Genomic DNA, 21,628 nt, shown 5'->3' with positions numbered 1-21,628 from the left:
AAAAACAGCTATTTGGCTCCTTAATGATTCAGTTTAGGTGCCAATGGCCCCTAAGAAATGTTTTTAGTCTGGAGCCCTGCACTTCAGCTTTAATACCAGGTGTTAACAGAACCTTTTTTCAGTCTTTCTTATTGAGTAAATTACTTGATTGGTAGTATGCTGACAATAGCCCATAAAATAATGTAATTCTTCATCTCTTTTGAATGTAAGGTATAATAATAATAATAATATGTATAATTTATATAGCACCTTTCCAGAGCTCAAGGACGCTTCACAATAAAGAACAGTAACATAACAAACATATAGACAATCATATGGACAGTGGACAGTTGCCCAGTATGGAACAGAAAGCAAATGCAGTTGCATATAGCAGATAACAGATCATACAAACAATTAGGCATTTCAAAACAGTACAAGTAAGCATACAAATACAATGAGCAGTACATGATGCATATACACATTATAACTGATAATACTGAGAGAAAAAAATAGGTTTTGAGCTGAGTTTTGAATACAGAGATGGAGGTAGTAGTTCGGAGTGCCAGGGGAATTGAGTTCCAAATCTTAGGTGCCACAACAGAAAAAGACCTGCCGCCCATTGACGAAAGACGGAATCTAGGAACAAGATGATCGCACACAGAAGATCAGAGTGAGTGAATAGGAGTATAGGAAGAAAGTAAATCAGAAAGGCAAGAAGGAGCTAGACCGTGGAGTGACTTAAATGTAAGCAGTAGAATTTTGTATGCAATACGGGATGTGACAGGTAGCCAGTGAAGGTTAAATAGGATGGGAGTAATATGTGCAGATTGTTTAGTGTAAGTTAGTACTCTCGCAGCAGAATTTTGAATGTATTGCAAGCGGGAGATAGAGTGCCGGTAGTCCAGAAAAAAGGGCGTTACAGTAGTCAAGGTGAGATGTAATAAATGCATGGACTAATGATTCAGCATCTTTCGGGCTAATGTATGAACGAATTTGGGCGATACGACGTAGTTGGAAAAATGCTGCTTTAGAGAGTTTGTTAATATAGGCATCTAGGGTCAATGAAGGGTCAAGAATGATACCTAAGTTTTTGACTGTGGCAGATGGGATAATTAGAGTACCATCAATCTCACAGCTAGGGACATTATTTCGATTTTTTGTTAGTGTTGATGGTCCAATAATTATGATTTCAGTTTTACTCAAGTTTAATTTGAGAAGGTTGGAGTTAAGCCAGCCCTTCAATTCATTGACACAAGAGGAATGAGGCAGTCTGGTGAATAGAATCTGGCTGGCAAGCTGTGTATATTTGTATATCATCGGCGTAGCAGTGATAGTTAAAACCATGATGTCGAATAATTTGTCCAAGAGGCATAATGTAGATAATGTAGTAATGGACCAAGAACTGAGCCCTGAGGAAAACCTTGTTTGAGTGGGACAGTGGGGGATTTGTAATCGTGCATAGTGATATAGTATTGCCTATCCATGAGATATGAAGAGAACCAGGATAACGCAACGCCTAAGATACCAATCTCTGAAAGGCGAGAAAGTAGTAGTTTGTGACAGACAGTGCCAAAAGCTGAGCTGAGGTCAAGTAGTAAGAGAAAGGAGAGATTGCTCGAGTCACCAAAGTGTAAAAGGTCATTGACAACCTTTACTAGAGCAGTTTCAGTACTGTGATGCAAGCGGAATCCAGATTGAAATATATCAAACAGACTGTTGTGAGCTAGAAATGATTGCAGCTGAATGGCGACAACCTTTTCCATGATTTTAGAGACAAATGGTAAATTAGGAATAATGATAATTTGAAAAGTATGCTGGAGCCAGATTTGATTTTTTGAGAATAGGATTAACAGCAGCAGTCTTAAGTGATATTGGGACAGTGGCAGAGATAAGAGACATGTTCACAAGGTGTGAGATAGGAGCAGAAATAACAGAGGTACAGTGTTTTAGAAGAGATGTGGGTGCAGGATCTAGCCGGCACGAAGAGGAATTGGATTTCTGTATTATATCACTAATGAGGGAGGGGTTCGTCGGGGTAAAGTTAGTCAAGGGTTGGATAGACTGATCGAGCTCACAAGTAGAAATAGTAAGTTCGTCACCAAAGGTCTCACATAAAGCGTCCAGCTGTCCCTGAAAGTGGTGCAAAAAGGAACAGCAATTGTCATCAGATTGGCAAATACTGTGGCTGGGTGCTTGCACTAGTTTGTTTACCATGCTAAACATTAATTTAGGCCTATTGTTAGCTTTATTAATGGTGTTGGAGATATAAGTAGAGCGGGCTGCATTCAGGGAAGTTTTATAATATCTAACATGTTCCGAGAATGCTAAGAAATGTACAGTTTGGCCCAACTCCCTAAAAAGTCATTCAAGTTGTCGGCCTTTTGCTTTTAGAGCACAAAGCTCTGCATTAAACCAAGGAGAGGAGCGGGAAGAGGGAACAGACCTGGTCCTAATAAGAGTGTACACATCTAAGGCATTAGCAATAAGAGAATGGTACTCATCCAGTATCATAGACGGACAGGTGAAATTGAAGACATCAGAAATAGCAGAGGAAGCAGTTGAGTCAGAAAAAGAGTTGGGATTGACAGCATTGATGTTACGATATGATATGGTTGTATCAATACATTTTGTTGGACAGGATAATGTAAAATCAAAAGTAGTAAGTTTATGGTCAGAGATAGGAATAGCCAGACCACAGATGGAGACATTATTCAAACCAGATGTACAGACTGAAGTCAAGCATATGACCATGAGTGTGTGTTGGGAAATTGACATTCTGAAGAAGATCAAACAGTCCAGGACATTCTTTAAGTGAGTATTGTTAGAGCATGTAGTATCAACATGGATGTTGAAGTCACCAAGCAAAAGGACCTGAGACAACACAGCACAAGTTAATAGTTCACTGAGTTCAGAGAAAAATTCAATTTGCTGCTTAGGTGGCCTATAAATTAAGATAATTATAAGGGGACGGTTTGAGCCAACCTTCAGAACCATGTACTCAAATTGCTTAGTGTTGTGAAAATCCAGCCGAGTAAGTGGTATTGAATTTCGATAGATGACCGCAAGTCCACCCCCTTTTCCATATGAACGTGGTTTAGACAAGTGCTGATATCCATGTGGCGTAAGCAGATTAAGGTGCATGTAATCATTAGGCATCTGCCAAGTCTCTATGAGAAATAGGATGTCCAGGCTGGTGTCAGTAGTTAGTTCATTAAGATAGGGGCCCTTATCCAAGATGGAGCGACAGTTCAGGAGAGCAAAGTGTTTTTGCAATACACCAAGGTTGCCTGTAGAGGTATAATTTGTGTTTGTCTTATTTATGTTGACAAGTGATCGCGGTGTCTAGCAATCCCTTTGTAAAAGCTTTGGTTTACTCAGTGCTCTATTAATTGACCAAATGCACGGAATCTCAATAGGTGCTGACTGTTGAATGTTGGAAATCCTTCCGGGTGAGCGATGTACATACCGTGGGCGCCAGATGGTAACAAGCAACCAGCAGTGCTTGTACATCACAGAGTTGAGGCACGGATGCCCGTTTAATGCCTTTAAATCAGATGACAAATACCTAGTTTCCATGTTGGATGTTAATCCAAAAAGGGAAACCAGAGGCAAGATGAGTGCTAAAGATTTTGATGTACTAGAGATAACCGTGAGAAAGCCAGCCATTAGCAAAACCACATCAGCCAAAACCTCAACCATCACAACATCTATAAATAGCTCACAGAGAGGAAAGCAACCCGACCTGACAGTAAGCAAATAGAGTGATTGATAAGGAGAGTGTTAACTCACCCCACAGTCAGTCTCATAGATGGAGGATTGAGGAGGGAGAGAGCTCGCAGTAAGCCAGCAACCGAGAGTTCACAGCGGCAACAGAAAAACATGGCAAGCTGAGGCAGAGGTGGTAGATCCAAGTTGCAGAGTGGCATCCGAGAAACCAGAGAGGTAGCAGAAAACACAACAGCTGTTGTAGAACAGCAGCCAGATGATAGCAGAACAAAATAAAGCGAAAATAACAAAAGTATCAGAAAACAAATAACACAACTGATAACAAACAATCATCCTAGTTTGGAGCGGCAGCCAGACGCGCACAGCGTTCCCACACCGGAACCGGAAGTATGCATTGCATTTGCTTTTCTGCATTCCAACTTTTGATTTGTGCTTTTAAAGATTCAAGAAAACAGTCCATGTAGTTTGTGTTATACTGCAAAAAAGGAGATTCCTCTATGGGAGTAATATATATGGGAATATAACATGGTATATTTAGAGACCATGACATGTGTCAAGCTTTCATTTCACTCTAATATGTAAGACAAGACATCCTATCTGGAAGTAATATTTTAAGGATTGCATATCAATGTAATAGGGAGAGCACATATTAATGAGTGATGTAGGTAGATCTGGTTAACTCCTGCAATTATATATAAATGTTCTGCTTGTAATATGATAAGTTGTTTATTGTCTGACTTGAATTGTCAGAGGTAGCTTGTTGATTCCAACACAGTCCTCATGTGCAGATTTACATATAATTATTAAAGAAACGTCTATATTAAGAATGAATTACTTCTGGTTAACTTCAAGTGTTTGTGAACGTTTTAGTTTTATCTTAATGTTTGTAATGCCTTAATGTTTATGATATCTTCTGAAACTTGACACTGAAAAGAGGTTAATCACTGAGCACTGGTTAATGGCATTACAGTGATAGTAGGCTACTGAATCAATATTATATATATATACTGTACTGTACTGTTTGTATGACATGTTTGTTCCTTTGGTGTAAAACTGTATATTACTATAGTGTAAACCTGATCCACTATAATGTATTTTCAGTTCCATTACTTTCATTTGCTTGGACAAAACATTGTGTTTGCAAAAGGGTTTTTCAGCATTAAGGATCTCCCTGCACAACTCCCTGTCATTCTCAGACTTTAAACTAAATGACTCGGAAAGAGCCCGTCCAGGAATTTCACCATATCCTGACCCTCTTCGGCCTCAGGAATTCCAACAATACAGACATTATTCCGCCGGCTACGGTTCTCCAAGTCCTCCAACTTCTCCTAGACATGCTCCAAATCCACCTTGGTTGCTAGTAGATTAGCAGATAGTTCCCTCTCCGATGACTCCAGATAATCAATCCGTTTCTCGACATCCCCTACAGCCTGGGAAAATGGAGGCCTTTTTTATTTATTCCTTTTTTCTGATGTTTTTATTGTCTATCCTAGCTAATTGCCCAGCTAACAAAAAGGTAGAGTCCTCTTGCCTCCTCTTGATGTTCACAGGACTAACAGTGGACATTTAAGGGACGTTCGCTACCAGTCATTTGAACGTTCTCTCGATGTACTTTGAATGTCACATTGAATCAACATCATTAACACCATGTGAAAACACATAAAATCCATTCAGATGATTTGCTTACCTTATGTTGAAACTATGTTGATTTCAGTTGGGTAAAACTATGCTATACAATCAACACATTTTCACTTTCCATTTTAAAATTCCAATATTTTAATGAATAAATCAGCCTATATATGTGATAATGTATTAAACACACAGCAAGTGTAGTTCATTTTATTATGCAATATATACATTTAAAAATACATAAAAATCTTTGGAGTAAACTTTTTTCTGCAATACATAAATCTTAAGTCTACTGTAAACAGCCAAATCACACTGGTGCAATCACAGATGAATGTATAATAATAAACAAATGACAGGCTAATTTAACAAAGTTACTGATTTAAAGAGTTCACCCCCCAAAAAATTGAAACTGTCATCTTGTTGTTCTGAAACCTTATGACTCCTTATTCTGTGACATGCAAAAGGGACCAAGAATCTCAGTCAACATTCAATTTTATTGCATCTCTTTTGTTTCTCTCTATAAAAGTGAATGGTTACTGAGACTGAATATTACATATCTTCCACTAAAGACATACAGGTTTGGAACATAATGAGCCCCTCTGAGAGTACAGGGAGGGTTTTTTTCTTTCCCTGAATTTTTTATTTAAAAAAACTTGCAGTCCCTTGCAATACGTTTTGTGCTCCTTCTTCAACTATTAAACTATGGTATTTGGAGGGAGTCACGTGACACCATGCGAGGTTCAGACATATGAATGGCGAGCTCTGTGCACTTTGCTAGTTTTAACACTATTATCATAAACCGGTGAGATTCAATACACTCTGTTCCATAACTGTTCTTTGAAAATTTGTCAAAAAATTCAAAATCCTCGGGCTCTGGAGACATTAAAAGACACTTACGTGCTCAAGCTGACATGCCCCCGGAGGCCCCAAGCCCGGGAGTCGATTGGGTCGGAGAATTGAGGGAAATTCGGCAAGAAATGTTGAACATGTCAGCAATGCTCACGAAGGTCGTTGCTGACTTGGAAGATCTTGCTGTAATACGTTGATCAATCTGCCATGGAGACGAAATTCACTGAGGTTGTTACAAGAGTTGGGGATGTCTAGAAACGGATCGATTATCTGAAGTCATCGGAGAGGGAACCATCTGCTAATCCACTAGCAACCAAGGTGGATTTGGAGCATGTCTGGAAGAAGTTGGAGGACTTGGAGAACCGTAGCTGGCGGAATAACGCCCGTATTGTTGGAATTCCTGAGGCCGAAGAGGGTCAGGATATGGTGAAATACCTGGACGGGCACTTTCCAAGTCTACTTGACATAACAGGCCATAAGCTGGAAAATGAGTGAGCTCACAGGGTTCCGGCTCGGCGATCTGCTGAGGGAGACAGGCTATGATCAATTCTGGCCAAATTTCGGAGATTATCCGATAAAGAGCTCGTGTTATGCGAGGAATAAAGGAAGGCTTTCTTGGAAGAACCACATAATTTTCTCGTTCCCAGACTTTGCGAATTTGACGAGAGAAACGTGATAATTTAAGGAAAGCAAGAAACTCTTACATCAACGGAAGGTCGCTTTTGCACTGATGTTCCCGGCCAAATTGAGAGTAGATGCTAAGGATGGCCGTAAAACATTCACATGTCCCCAGCAAGCAATGTCCTTCATAAAGTAAGTTATTTTGTGGTACTCACATTGCAGCCGAGTGGACCAACTCGCTGAACATTCACTTGACTGTCCGAGGAAACTGAGTGCCTATTTCATTTCTTTTTGCGCTGATTCCACCTAGTGGCTGGAGTTTGTTTTGTGAAGTAACACTCATTCGGGGCAGTTTTGTGGGTGAACCTGCACATTCTTTGTGCTTATGCCTCCTATTGGCTGGAGTTTGTTTTGTGGAGTATTTCTTGCAAGTCATTGGAGTGATTAGGTCATTTGTTGCACTCATGTAGCAGCCGAATGGGCCGTCTCACTGAACATTCGTTTGACTATCCGAGGAAACTGAGTGCCTTTTTTTTATGCTGGATCTGCCTAGCGGCTGGAGTTTGTTTTGTGGAGGAACACACCAGCGGGACAGTTCTGTGGATTAATCTACACATTCTTTGTGTTTATTCCGCCTATTGGCTGGAGTTTGTTTTAGAGATTATCTTTTCTTGTGTAATTCTGTTTTACAAAATTTGTATAGAAATATCGGACTTGAGCAATCCGACAGCAAAGTTGTCACGGGGGCTCTCGTAAGCGTACATGGACTGTTTGAGTTTGGAAGAATAGATGCCAGTTGGCGCTGTCATGCGCGGGGTTAATGCGCACGTTTTTCTTTTTTCTATTTGTTTGGTTCGGGGGGAAGTTTGGGGTTTGATTGTTGTTCTAATGTTGGAATGTGGTCTTTATAATTTTGTTTTTGACACACAATCTATTTTTCTATTATGTCAAAAGTTAATGAGTGGATTGTCTCTCTCCACGTGCAATGTGAATGGGTTAGGACACCCCATATAAAGAAGGAAGGTTATTTCTCTTCTTAAGCATAAGAAATATGATATAGTGTTTCTTCAAGAAACGCATCTTTCCCCGCAGAAGCTGAAAAGTTTGGGAAGATATGGGGTGGACATGTTTTCTTTAGTGCTGGCTCAAGTAAGAGCAGAGGAGTCATTGCACTGATAAGTAATCATCTATAATTCAAATCTCTCAAACAGATTAAATATAAATTAGGAAGAGTCATTATTGTTTTAGCAGAAATTCAGGGGCAAAGTCTTGTTTTGGCTAATATTTACGCACCTAACTTTGATGATCAGGTCTTTATTATAGACCTTGAAGGGATGTTGCAAGCCGCTGGCACCCCTCATGATATAAAATTGGGAGGAGACGTTAATCTTTTGATGGACTCAGTCCTTGATCATAGTGAAGCAAAAGTGTGTAAGCCCCCTAGAGTAACATTGACGCTTCACAGGATGTGTAAAAATCTTGGTCTCTTGATATTTGGAGACTTTTGAACCCATGTGGTAGGGACTATAATTTGTTTTTTCATCAGTCCATAAGCTTTATTCTAGAATAGATTTTTATATAAGTCCCTCATTTCATCTGTTGTTGATTGCTCAGTTGGAAACATTTTAGTCTCAGATCACACCCTTGTGAGTTTAGAGGTGTTGCCACATATGGAGAAAAGGTAATCATATAGTTGGCGCTTTAATGTATCCCTTTTGCTAAAGCCTGAATTCCAACAAATGTTAAAGTCTGAAATCAATGTTTATATGGAGACCAACTGGTCCTCAGTATCTTCTGTGGGCTTGGCTTGGGAGGTACTTAAGGCAGTACTTATGCCTCATTCACCAAACAATCCAAAGCACAAGAACTCGTGGAGTTGGAAGGTAATATTAAAAGTGCAGAGGCAGAGTTGAAGCGCGAATGTCGTATGATGGCCTCAAAGAATTGACCCGATTGAAATACAGATATAATACTATTTTGCCGCGGAAGGTGGAGTTTTCACTATTCAGGGCAAGACGGTCATACTTTGAGTCGGAGGACAAGGCAGGAAAATTCTGGCTAGATATATAAAACAGAGAGTGTCTTTTTCTAGCACTCCCTCAGTGAAATCTGCTGGTGGTGAAATATTTACCTCAGCCATTGATATTAATAATGCTTTTAAAGAATTCTATCTTGATCTCTATAGTTCCATGTCTTCGTCTACTAACGAGGATATTAGAAACTTTGTGGAAACTGACGGCTGAGCAAAAAAATTCTCTTTATTCTGAGATAACCTTGGCGAGGTAATTAAGGCCTTGCCTACAAACAAGGCTCTGGGGCCAGATGGCTTTGCCGCTGAGTTTTTTTATTTCTTATTCTACAGAACTGGCTCCACTTTTGCTAGAAGTTTATACAGAATCATTAAAGAATGGAAAGCTTCCGCCAACCATGATGCAAGCCCGGATCAGTCTGATTCTTAAAAAGGACAAAGATCCAAGCTATTGTAAGAGTTTCTATCCAATTTCCCCAATCCAGCTAGATGTTAAAATACTGTCAAAAATTTTGACTAACCGACAAATGAGTGGATATATTTCAGATTATTTTACTCTGGATAGGGGCACCCAGCAGGGTTGCCCTCTTACCCCATTATTGTTCTGTGTTGCCCTAGAACCATTAGCAGCCGCAATAAGAAAGGAGGAGGATTTTCCAGGGGTGGTGATAGGAGGTGTGGCGCATAAGCTTTTGCTTTATGCAGATGCTCGTCTCTGACCCTACTAGATCTATGCCTTGCCTCCACAGTTCCTGTATGCTCGGGATACAGAGTTAATTGGTATAAGTCTGAAGCTTTGGCTCAGACAGCATACTGCCCGGTAACGGCTTTTCAGCCAGGCGCATTCCAGTGGCCCAAACAGGGCATTAAGTATTTGGGTATTTTATTCCCAGCAAATTTGTGCGATTTAGTTAATTTTGACCCTTTAATAAAAAGGTTTGAGCGATGCGGGCAGGTGGGCTTCATTACATTTATCTATGATTGGGAAGGTTAATGTTATTAAAATGAATTGTATTCCAAATTTCAACTACCTGCTACAGTCTCTCCCTATAGATGTCCCCCTCTCTTATTTCAAGCAATTTGATAGCATAGCGAAGTCCTTCATTTGGAATGGTAAATGTCCCAGATTACATTTCAGTAAGTTGCATAGGCTGATTGACAAAGGTGGGCTAGGCCTATCCAAGATTTTGTTTTATTAATACGCATTCGGTCTCAGACATTTGGCTCATTTGTCACTTCCACCTGAGAGAGCCCCTCCCTGGTTTTGTATTGAACAGGAATTTCTTGCCGCTATTTCGCCATTGCAAATCCTTTCTTTCTGTTACACCCCGTTATCTCACATTTGCACTCGGTATGGACAAAAGTGTCCAGAGTGTTTAATTTGGACATTTATTAAATGTTGTCTTGAGCATATGGCTGAACCCAAAATTATGTATTAATAAGTCCCCTTTCTGCTGGACAGAGTGGATTGTGAGGGAGGTTAATACACTCGGTGACCTATATGAGAGTGGAGTGTTGAGATCCTTTGAAAATTTGATTTAACATTTTGGGATTCCCAGATCTCAGTTCTTTAGATATTTACAGCTGCGCTTCCTGCTCTATACTATTTTTGGGAGTAGCATACACCCGCCCTAAATCGGCAAATATTCTGGGAGTGGTGATTACTGCTTTTGAAAAAGGTCATGAGGCATCAGTGTATTACTCCCTGCTAATTCAGAGTCTGGGTGACGGAGCTTTAACTTCTATCAAGAGATTATGGGAGAAAGATTTAAACTTGGTATTGGAAGAGGAAGTGTGGGCTAGGATTCTAAAAAATGTCAAGTCTGCATCTAGAGATGCAAGGGTACACCTTGTGCAATTCAAGATTTTACATCGATTCTATTGGACACCCGGTAGATTGTATAGACTTGGTCTTAAAGACACACCCACCTGCTGGCGATGCCAATCAGAAGATGGAGACACAACTCATGTTTTTTGGTGGTGTTAAGATCCAAGAATTTTGGTTGAAGGATTCAGAGTTTTATGTGTGACGTATTAGGCACTCAAATTTCATTGTGCCCCAGACTCTGTATTTTAGGCGATGGGGCGGTCATCAATATAGGGAATAAACACATAAAAAATTGGGTCCTAACCAGTGTTATGATCACCAGACAAGTTGTTTTAAGAGGATGGAAGTTGGCTGGAGCGCCATGATGATAGTCAGCTTACCGTACAGAAATATAGGGATGTATGTGCCCAACATGTGTATTCCTTGGGATATCTCTTCTGTTCATTAAAAAAAAAATAAATAAATAAAACAAATTTCCAGTTGCACTTTATTCTGTTTTGAATACTATTATGATGCTAGTGAAACTTTGTAATACAGCACTTTTCATACCACTGTCTCCTTAAGATGATTCACTTATGTTTTCCTCTTTTGTAAGTCGCTTTGGATAAAAGCGTCTGCCAAATGAATAAATGTAAAATGTAAATGTTTGATATTGGTGAAGGTCTTTTTTAAATAATTCTGGTAATAATTCTGGATTTTATATATATATATATATATATATATATATATATATATATATATATATATATATATACACATACATACATACATACACACAATGTGTTTTTGAATTTGATTTCATAAAATTATTTTTATGTAAAATTGTGTCAGATGTAGGCTAATTAATATATAGGCCTATGCAATAGCTTTTAAAACACTGTAAAAATGTTGAGAACGAGTAGAGAAGTGTTAGATTCTTGTTTTTATAAGTGCAGCACATTGATCATTTAAATTTTAACATACCGATTCATTGATGTGATCTGACTATACAGGTCTGGAAAGGCAAGCAGATGTGCTGAAGGGCTTGTGTGATTGCTTCATACAGATGAACAAACAGAGCGGATTTACAGGCAACGGACTACAAAAGACTCAGAGTCAGGTTGATGAATGTTAAGATGCAGTCATTTTATAAACCTTTTATAAATTGTATTAGTGTTAGGCTTCTAAAATGTGTAGTAATTCAGTGGTTGAGGAAATAAACACAGTCAGAAAATATCAGCTGTTTTCCCCGAAAGGAATCGACTCCAGCTTTGGAGTCGATTCCAATGTTTCGAGTCGATTCTCGATTCCCAACACCTCGGAATTGATTCCCAGCCCTAGCTGTGTGGAGCAATAGAGATGTTTGAGCAATCATGAGCGCTTTTAGCTTCTCCCTTCAACATGAGCGCTCTAGGTGTCAATCAAACGTGCGCTTTCCAGGTGCTCTCAATATCTCATCACCAGTCACTCATCTCGGTGCTATTCTGTGAGGATCCCAATTTAAATCAGATTAATGTTGGTCACAATACAACTAATAACAAATGTAACAGTTTAACCTTCAATAATGGCACCATGTCTTCACACATTTGCTTAATAATTAGAGATTTGTGTTACAACAAGACACCAAACAAGTAAACAAATCATAGATATTATTTATTTCTCACTGGAACAGTTTTAGAGCTTGTAATGGATATAGTTTTCTTATTTTTGAAAAGTGTCTCTGCTGTGTGTGATGCTCTCATAGTTTTTGTTTGCCAGTATGTCACAATGACATTTTGATATTGGCAACAGAACTATTCATAACTGTTTTCAATACAATTAAATGTAGCAATTCACAATTAATGTAATTTGAATGTAATTTTGGTAACACTTAATAAAAAGGTTTAATTTCTTTAACATTAGTTAATGCATTAGGTATCATGACCAAACAATGAACACTATATTTTTACTCGCTGTCCTTTTCTGCATATCGCTGCCCCCTTCATATCGCATCATCGTTTTGTGGCCCATTCTGCATAACGTGGCAGCCCATTTCAGCTTATCGTGGCCCATTTTAACTAATAAAACTTTCCAGTCCCAGTTCTCCCGATGGCCAGTCTGCCCCTGAGTATATGTTGTAATTAACATAAAGTTCATTACTTCACATTAACTACAGTAATGTTGTTAATTAATGTTAACAAATGGAACCTTTTTGTAAAGTGTTAATGTCATTTTACTGTGTGGTGCATAAACATATAACTGCAGCATATGACTTGCAAAAGTGTGGCAAAGGGCACTTTAAGAACAAATCGGCATCAGTATCTCCTGATGGCCAGTTCGCCCCTGAGTATATGTTGTAATTAACATAAAGTTCATTACTTCACATTAACTACAGTAATGTTGTTAATTAATGTTAACAAATGGAACCTTTTTGTAAAGTGTTAACGTCATTTTACTGTGTGGTGCATAAACATATAACTGCAGCATATGACTTGCAAAAGTGTGGCAAAGGGCACTTTAAGAACAAATCGGTATCAGTATCGGCCAATCTTAATGTTAAAAAAAATAATAATAATAATCGGTGATTGGTATCAGCCTCAAATTTCGTGATCGGTAGTTTTTGCTGTTTTCCCCCTCGTGGGAGTTTGAGTTTGTAAAATAAAGTATTTTTGGTTTTTAACTCTGCGTTTGCATCCTCATCTCTGCTAAACCTCTGACACATCTGTAAATTGCATCCTTACAATTAAAAGCATTCTTGTAAGATCACTGAATGTTGTGAAAATGTCCACTGTGGGACCAAAGATGAATGTTATATTAGGGATGAAACGGGGATGTTCACCGATGTCCCCTGATCGTTATTTTTTTAGAACGTTGTGGGACCAAAGACGAATGTTATTTTAGGGGACAAAACGGGGATGTTTGCTGACGTCCCCTGAACATCATTTTCAGGATGTTTTGCCCGGATGAAAATGGGACCTGTTTCGAATGTCCAAAATGTCTTGGGAACATCCTGCAGCAAACGTTACAAAAATGACCAAATGCTGACCTAAGCGGACGTTGGTGAATGTCCGGGGGACGTCCCTTTGCTGGGTTTATCCTTACATATTTAATCATATCTCATAAGTCTTTGCACTCTCCTATGTATGTACTAATATATGTTATGGCTGTTTTGTAGACTTGGTATATTCTATATTTTCTGTCCCTCATATGCTTTTTATTTAATTGGAGTGGGATATCACTCACTGGTTGTTTGATGCAAATGTTTTGCATTCAGTTTGTTGGAGCTTTACAATCCACGTTGCTTTTTTGGATGGCACTGGTCCTTTAGTTTGCAATATGCAATATGAACAGCGGTGAAACACTTTCTTATGAAGTGTTACATTCATACGAGCAGACTGAGAAGTAAGTTTGAAGAAGAAGAAATAGAAATAAACCTTGTGTAAATTTTCAGCTTTACACTAAGCTAAAATGCTTTTCTAGCCATTTTATATGCACGTTACCAGGCACGATCATATTTTTTTATCAAGAAAATTCACGTCGGATCATAATTTCTTTTTTTCTAGTAAGACCTTTGATATTAGGGCAAAAAATTGTATTCTTGATAATTTTTTTATTGTTTTCCTGTATAAATATCTATATAAATATATAAAGTTTTTATATAGTCAAAACAAGTGAAAAAATCTACCAGTGCTGAAGTAGTAATCCAAAGTATTTAGAATACATTACTGACCTTGAGTAATCTAACGGAATACGTTACAAATTACATTTTACAGCATGTATTCTGTAATCTGTAGTGGAATACATTTCAAAAGTAATCCTCCCAACCCTGGCCACGGATGTTCATATAGTCCATTTCAAGACGGTTTAAGGTAGTGACATCATTTGTTCCTTTATCATTTCCTGCAAGTTGTGCATTCCGAACGTGATAAATCACCCTCCGAAGGGCACTTTGAAGGGAGAGCAATCATGATAATCATGCTGTAAGATCACTTCAAACACAAATATACAGAGGTGGGTAGAGTAGCCAAAAACTGTACTCAAGTAAAAGTACAATTACTCTAAAAAAAAAAAAAAAAAATATTGCTCAAGTAGAAGTGCTAACATAAATAATTACTTGAGTAAGAGTAAGAAAGTATCCAATTAAGAGTACTCAAGTAGTGAGTAACTCGTTACTTTCACAAATGACATAATGGACGTTAACTCCCTACATTTGATTACATAATACACATTTTACATGTATTACAGAATTTATTTTATTATTATTATTCTGTCATCATTCATCATGATGTTGTTCCAAACCTGTATGACTTTCTTTCTTCCATGCAACACAATAAGGACATTTTAGACAGAATGTTAGCCTTGGTCACCATTTACTTTCAGTGAATTTTTTTTTTTCCTTTATATTTTGAAAGTGAATGATGACTGAGACTGTCAGTCCCTAACATTCTGTCTAACATATTTTGTCTTCCACATAATACAAAGGGTCACACGGGTTTGGAACAACTTGAGGGTAGGGAAATGATGACGGAATATTAAATTATGGCTGAGCAATCACTTTAAAGGGGTAGTTCACCCCAAAAGGATAATTCTCTCATCATTTACTTACCCTAATGCCATTCCAGATATGTATGACTTCCTTTCTTCTGCAGAACACAGATTATGATTTTTAGAAGAATATTTCAGCTCTGTAGGTCAGAACAATGCAAGTGAATGGGTGCCAAAATTGTGATGCTCCAAAAAGCACATAAAGGAATCATAAAAGTAATCCATACGACTCCAGTAGTTAAATCCATATTTTCAGAAGTGATATGATATCATATCACTTCTGATATGGGTGAGAAAAAGATCAATATTTAAGTCATTTTTTTGCTAGAAGTTCTTCTCCCAGCCCAGCAGGGGGCGATATGCAGAGAAGAATGTGAATCACCAAAAAATACAAAAAGAATGTGAATGTGATCTGTTTTTCATCCACACCTATCGTATCGCTTCTGAAGATATTGATTTAACCACTGGAGTCTTATGGATTACTTTTATGCTAACTTATGTGATTTTGAGCTTTAAAATGTTGGCACCCATTCACTTGCATTATATGGATCAAAAGAGCTGAGACATTCTTCTAAAAATCTTAATTTGTGTTCAGCAGATGGAGGAAAGTCATACACATCTGGGGTGGCATGAGGGTGAGTAAATGATAAAGAATTCTCACTTTTGGGTGAACTATCCCTTTAAGGGCTTTTGTCAGATCTGGATGAATTTGTTAACAAGAAGAGAGGTTTGGATTTACGGTGATAATGTGAACAATGTCCCACAGGGTCATTATATATAATGCTGTAATATAAAACAAAGCAAGATGTTTTATTAATGCCTACTTTCACTATTTCATAGCTTTTAGTTCTTATTTCAGTGTAGTTACAGTTTTCAGTGTCATAAGACTTTAGATCATTAGTTCTGTACACAGTACCGCCGCTCACTAAACGCAGAGTACGCAGCCTGTGAAGGGCACCATGTGCAGAAATGCTGTCTGTTCGCACTCCAGTTATCAATCACACGTTCAGCAGAGCAAAAGGCATTAACACTTAACGTGGATGTTTACGTGGATTTATACAGTTAATCAGCCCGAAGTAGTTGCAATAGTTTCCAGTACCCCCGCGAGGGTCCGGGGTAAATACGTAAATACTGCTCATGACATGCGGGATGCGGGACAAAGTGCACTGATATATTGCTGCAGATTTAAAAATGTACATTTAAAAACTGATGTCACAAGAGCCCATATTTACAGAATCACCATGAAAATGACCATCAACATATCACAGAAAAGCCAGCGTTATCATTAGAGCCACAACTTACCTCAGAGTGCTGCCTTAAGTTGGAGCTTCAATTTTAATCTTGAAATATAAGCTTGACTTTGTGTAAAATGGTGTTGCATTACAAAAATATAATTTTTTTCACTGTGTAGAGCGAAGAAAGTGTTTCACTTTGAAGATCATAATGCTGCAGTAGTGATGGACTCGGCTTGAGTGACAGTCTGTGACATTGCACAGCTGTGTGAACTTCTGCTGTTGTAAGAACACAAGCATAACACAAGTAATTTTTCAAAAAATTATTTACAGACAGATTGTTTCACTCTTAATTGACTATATCACAATTCCAGTGAGTCAGAAGTTTACATACACTAAGTTAACTGTGCCTTTAAACAGCTAAGAAAAGTCCAGAAAATTATGTCAAGCCTTTAGACAATTAGCTTCTGATAGCAGGTGTACTGAATTGGAGGTGTACCTGTGGATGTATTTTAAGGCCAACCTTCAAACTCAGTGCCTCTTTGCATGACATCATGGGAAAATCAAAATAAATCAGCTAAGACCTCAGCAAAAGTCTGGTTCATCCTTGGGAGCAATTTCCAAATGCCTGAAGGTACCACGTTCATCTGTACAAACAATAATACGCAAATATAAACTAGAGTTGTGGTACTCGAGTTTGGACTCAAGTCTGAGTCACAATTCCAATTTTAGTGGACTTGGACTTGTCACGGACTCGGATGCATTTTTACTCGGACTTGACTCGGACTCTAACCTTTGGGACTCTGGATTTTTGGGACTCTCGAGTCCAGCCAAGTCCATGGCATTTGATTCGTGATGCAATGAACAAAATAAATAAATAAAAATAAAAAAACAGAAATAAATGGACACTCTGCAAGCAGTTGTAGCACCTCCTGATGTCGTAGATGTAGCCAGAGTTTGTTTCACCGTGTTGAACAAACACACCTGCAGAGCGGCACACTCAGTCAACCGATATGCTTGAATGTTACTACGGAGACTGCTGTATAACCTCGATTACCGAGTTGGCTGGCATGACGAACACATAAAACAGGTATGTATCCAATGTACTATAAACTACAGTGGCAGTTTCGCATGGCACGGGACCTAACAACTGGTAAAATCGCATGTTGGCAGATAGAGACAAAAAATAAATCTCAGTATATATTATTTCTTTAGATAGGGAGCATTTTAGATAAAACTAAAATAAAAAGGACAAATTGAAAATGAAGTAGAAATAAAAAAACAAAATAAAAATTCGAAACAATAATAACTCTGGTTTTAATGACTAATGCAGCTTTCACTTTCTTTAGTCTATGTTTGAGTGGAGGGGGAAAGCAACAAATAACTGAAATGTCAACAGAACTCAATAAGAATTGTGTTGAAGGACAGTTTTGTTTTCATACACCTAAAGCACATGCTTTCATTCTGAAACCACTTTGAAGTTTGTTCAGCACGAAACGAATCAAAATATAAAAGGTGTTTTTGTTACATTTATATTGACAATTGTTTTTTCTTAGTTGTGAAAGTTAAAATAAGCTTTAAATATTGATGTTGAGTTTACGGTTACAATTTGAATTCAGATTCACGGACAGATTCATTCGTACTCTGACTCGACTCGGACTCGGCCTGTTATGACTCAGTCTTGAGTCCGACTCGGCCCCTTTTGGACTCGGACTTTACTCGGACTCGACTGTTTAAAGACTAGGACTTGACTCTGACTCGACTAAGGTGGACTCGAACCCAACACTAGTATAAACACCATGGGACCACGCAGCCATCATACCGCTCAGGAAGGACATGCATTCTGTCTCCTAGAGATGAATATAGTTTGGTGCGAAAAGTGCAAATCAAAACCAGAACAACAGCAAAGGACCATGTGAAGATGCTGGAGGAAACAGGTAGAAAAGTATCTATAGCCACAGTAAAACAAGTCCTATATTGACATAACCTGAAAGACTGCTCAGCAAGGAAGAAGCCACTGCTGCAAATCCACCATAAAAAGCCAGACTACAGTTTGCAAGTGTACATGGGGACAAAGATCTTACTTTTTGTAGAAATGTCCTCTGGTCTGATGAAACAAAAATTGAACTGTTTGGCCATAATGACCATCATTATGTTTGTAGGATAAAGTGTGAGGCTTGCAAGCCAAAGATCACCATCTCAACCGTTTTATCATGTTGTGGGGGTGCTTTGCTGCAGGAGGGACTGGTGCACTTCACAAAATAGATGGCATTATGAGGAAGGAAAATTATGTGGATATATTGAAGCAACATCTCAAAACATCAGCCAGGAAGTTAAAGGTTGGTCGCAAATGGGTCTTGCAAATGGACAATGACCCCAAGCATACCTCCAAAGTTGTGGCAAAATGGCTTAAGGACAACAAAGTCAAGGTACTGGAGTGGCCATCACAAAGCCTTGACCTCAATCCAACAGAAAATTTGTGGGCAGAACTGAAAAAGTGTGTGCGAGCAAGGAGGCCTACAAACCTGACACCAGTTCTGTCTGGAGGAATGGGCCAAAATTCCAGCAAAATTATTGTGAGAAGCCTGCAGAAGGCTACACAAAATGTTTGACCCAAGTTAAACAATTTAAAGACAATGCTACTAAATACTAACAAAGTATATGCAAACTTCTGACCCACTGGGAATGTGATGAAAGAAATAAAAGCTGAAATAAATCACTCTCTACTATTATTCTGACATTTCACATTCTTAAAATCTAACGGTATCATTCAGGCCGGGTAGGGTCGGGCCACATGGTCTTGGCTAAGGGTCGGGTTTCATTTTAAGGCCCGTGCAGACCTCTATGGCAGATTTCTGTGGGTACCCTCAGATTAATCCTGCAGGTGCCCATGGTAGAAAGAGTGTGTAAAAAAAGGGATACACAGTTTTGTAACAACTGATCTTGCAGGAAATCACACACAGCTGTGTCCAGCAAAACATCCGAATAGTCAAAAAACGGGAAAAGATTGTCTGGTATGTGCTGCCGAATATTCAGCAGTGTGTCCCTAGTAAAACTGATTGGAAAAAGATTACTAAACACAGGACAAACAAACAAAAACAACAAAAGAATTGGAGAGCTCCACACCAAGGCTGCCATCCGTGGCACTATCTTGATCTCTTTACTTTTGTACATGAAACTGATGTTGAGCAGGTACAGTTCAATAAAGCTGTCAGCTGAGGATATGTGAGGCATCTATTTCTCAAACAAGAGACTCTGATGTACTTATCCTCTTGTTTAGTTGTACGTCTGGCCTTCCACATCTCTTTCTGTCCTTGTTAGAGCCAGTTGTCCTTTGTCTTTGAAGATTGTAGTGTACACCTTTATATAAAAACTTCAGTTTTTTGGGCAATTTCAAGCATTGTATAGCCTTCATTCCTCAAAACAATGATTGACTGATGAGTTTCTAGAGAAAGCTGTTTCTTTTTTGCCATTTTTTACCTAATACAGACCTTAAGACATGCCAGTCTGTTGCATACTGTGGCAACTCAAAAACAAACACAAAGACAATGTTAAGCTTCATTTAAGGAACCAAACAGCTTTCAGCTGTGTTTGATATAATGTGATTGAAGTGATTTTCTAGTACCAAATTAGCAATTTAGCATGATTACTCAAGGTTACTCAAGGCAAAAATGACTTTTTTCATATAGTGATGGTGCTGTTTTGACATCAGTAATGTCCTGACTATACTTTGTGATCAGTTGAATGCCACTATGGTGAATTAAAGTACCAATTTCCTGTCAAACGTTAGCATTATTCAGCAAGGTGTGTGTTCTGTGTCTAATAATACGGTGATAAGAAGCGGTGCTTCCCAGTAATGCTTTGCGGTATGAATAAATTATGCAGATAACTGTGTACTGTTCATATCTTTACTGTTTGCCGATTTTATATACACTGATGTTATTTTATTTGTTGTCACTTTTAGTTATTTGTCATTTGGTGATTATTCAGAGCACATCGTATACTTAATATGCTGTTTTTAGTTGTCACTGTCATTGTGATTTGTATGCAAATAATGAGATACATGTGCATGCTGTAGGGTAAAAATGTGCTTTGAGCCATGGGGAAATTTCAAAATAAAGGTTTTTAAAGTCCGTTTAAGGGACTTTAACTGCCTATATTGCCTATGGGATGTACGGCCCTGGGAGTTACCTTAAATTGTATAGGCTGGTGATGATGATTATGGTGATAATGTAATGATGGTTGTCCATTCCATCTCATGTGTCAGCAGTGGTGCATGAAATACACAAATCCTGTACTTTAGTAAAATTACAGATACCCTGATTAAATTTTACTCCAGTAAAATTCTGAGTACGCCTTTGAGTTTTTACTTAAGTAAAAGTACTAAAAAAGTGTGGAGTTTACTATGACAAAATTGCTGTTTTATAAAAAAAGTCACGGATGATTTTATGACTGGAAGGTGACAATTTACGGCTCTCTCTATACATTTGTATAGCATCAGCAAACTGTCTTAAAATGCTAGTTTACCGATACAGCCGTTATGCTCTCTCCAATGATAGAACTATGAAGGTTGTTATCTCAGTACTATAAGATCTCTGACTTTAGACTAAAAGTACTGATCAATTAGAATTAGTGCTTATTATTTTTTGGAATTTAATATTTAAAGGCACACTCACACTGAATATTTCAAGTCTTTTAAAGCCATACGATAGCTGTGTGGGAAAGAGACCTAAATTTAAGTTGTTATTCTCTGAAAATGTTCCCCTTTTACCCTAGCTCTCAAGTCAAATTAGCATATAGGCTACATAAAAATGCCACATGAAGATGCTCCAGGTTTGATGTCAACCTGGATTGGCTGTTATGTGTCTTGTGAACTGTGTCGCTGCAAGTCACAATATGCAGAAGTGCAAATGAGATTTCAGATCTACTGTGGAAGGGAAGATGAACTAGGCACTGATTTGCTTACTTATTGGCATTTAAAGGTGCACTGGGTATATTTTTTCCTTATTAAAATGTTTTTCCTCTTAAGAAATGACTAGTAGACTTACTTCCAGGCTCCAGACTTTTATTAGAAAGGTGACACTGGTGCCATCAAGTTTAACAAATAGAGGCATTTGGCATGGTGGTACCATGATTTGATAGCACAAGGGTGGGTGTGACATTTAAAATGAAAGATTAAGGACATAAACCAATAATTGTACAGATATTATTATAGTAATTAATTATCAATAA

General features: G+C 38.3%; 1 pseudogene; it reads left to right on the top strand.

Moving 5' to 3' along the window:
• Positions 1–3,457: 3,457 nt before the first annotated feature.
• LOC127429978 (olfactory receptor 52K1-like) overlaps positions 3,458–21,628 on the top strand; it is a 41,576-nt pseudogene continuing 23,405 nt past the window's right edge.

The sequence above is a fragment of the Myxocyprinus asiaticus genome, chromosome 39 (assembly GCF_019703515.2).
Source record: "Myxocyprinus asiaticus isolate MX2 ecotype Aquarium Trade chromosome 39, UBuf_Myxa_2, whole genome shotgun sequence".
Taxonomy (NCBI): Eukaryota; Metazoa; Chordata; class Actinopteri; order Cypriniformes; family Catostomidae; genus Myxocyprinus; species Myxocyprinus asiaticus.
Note: the sequence above shows the minus strand (reverse complement) of the source record. Positions and strands in the feature narration are given on the sequence as shown.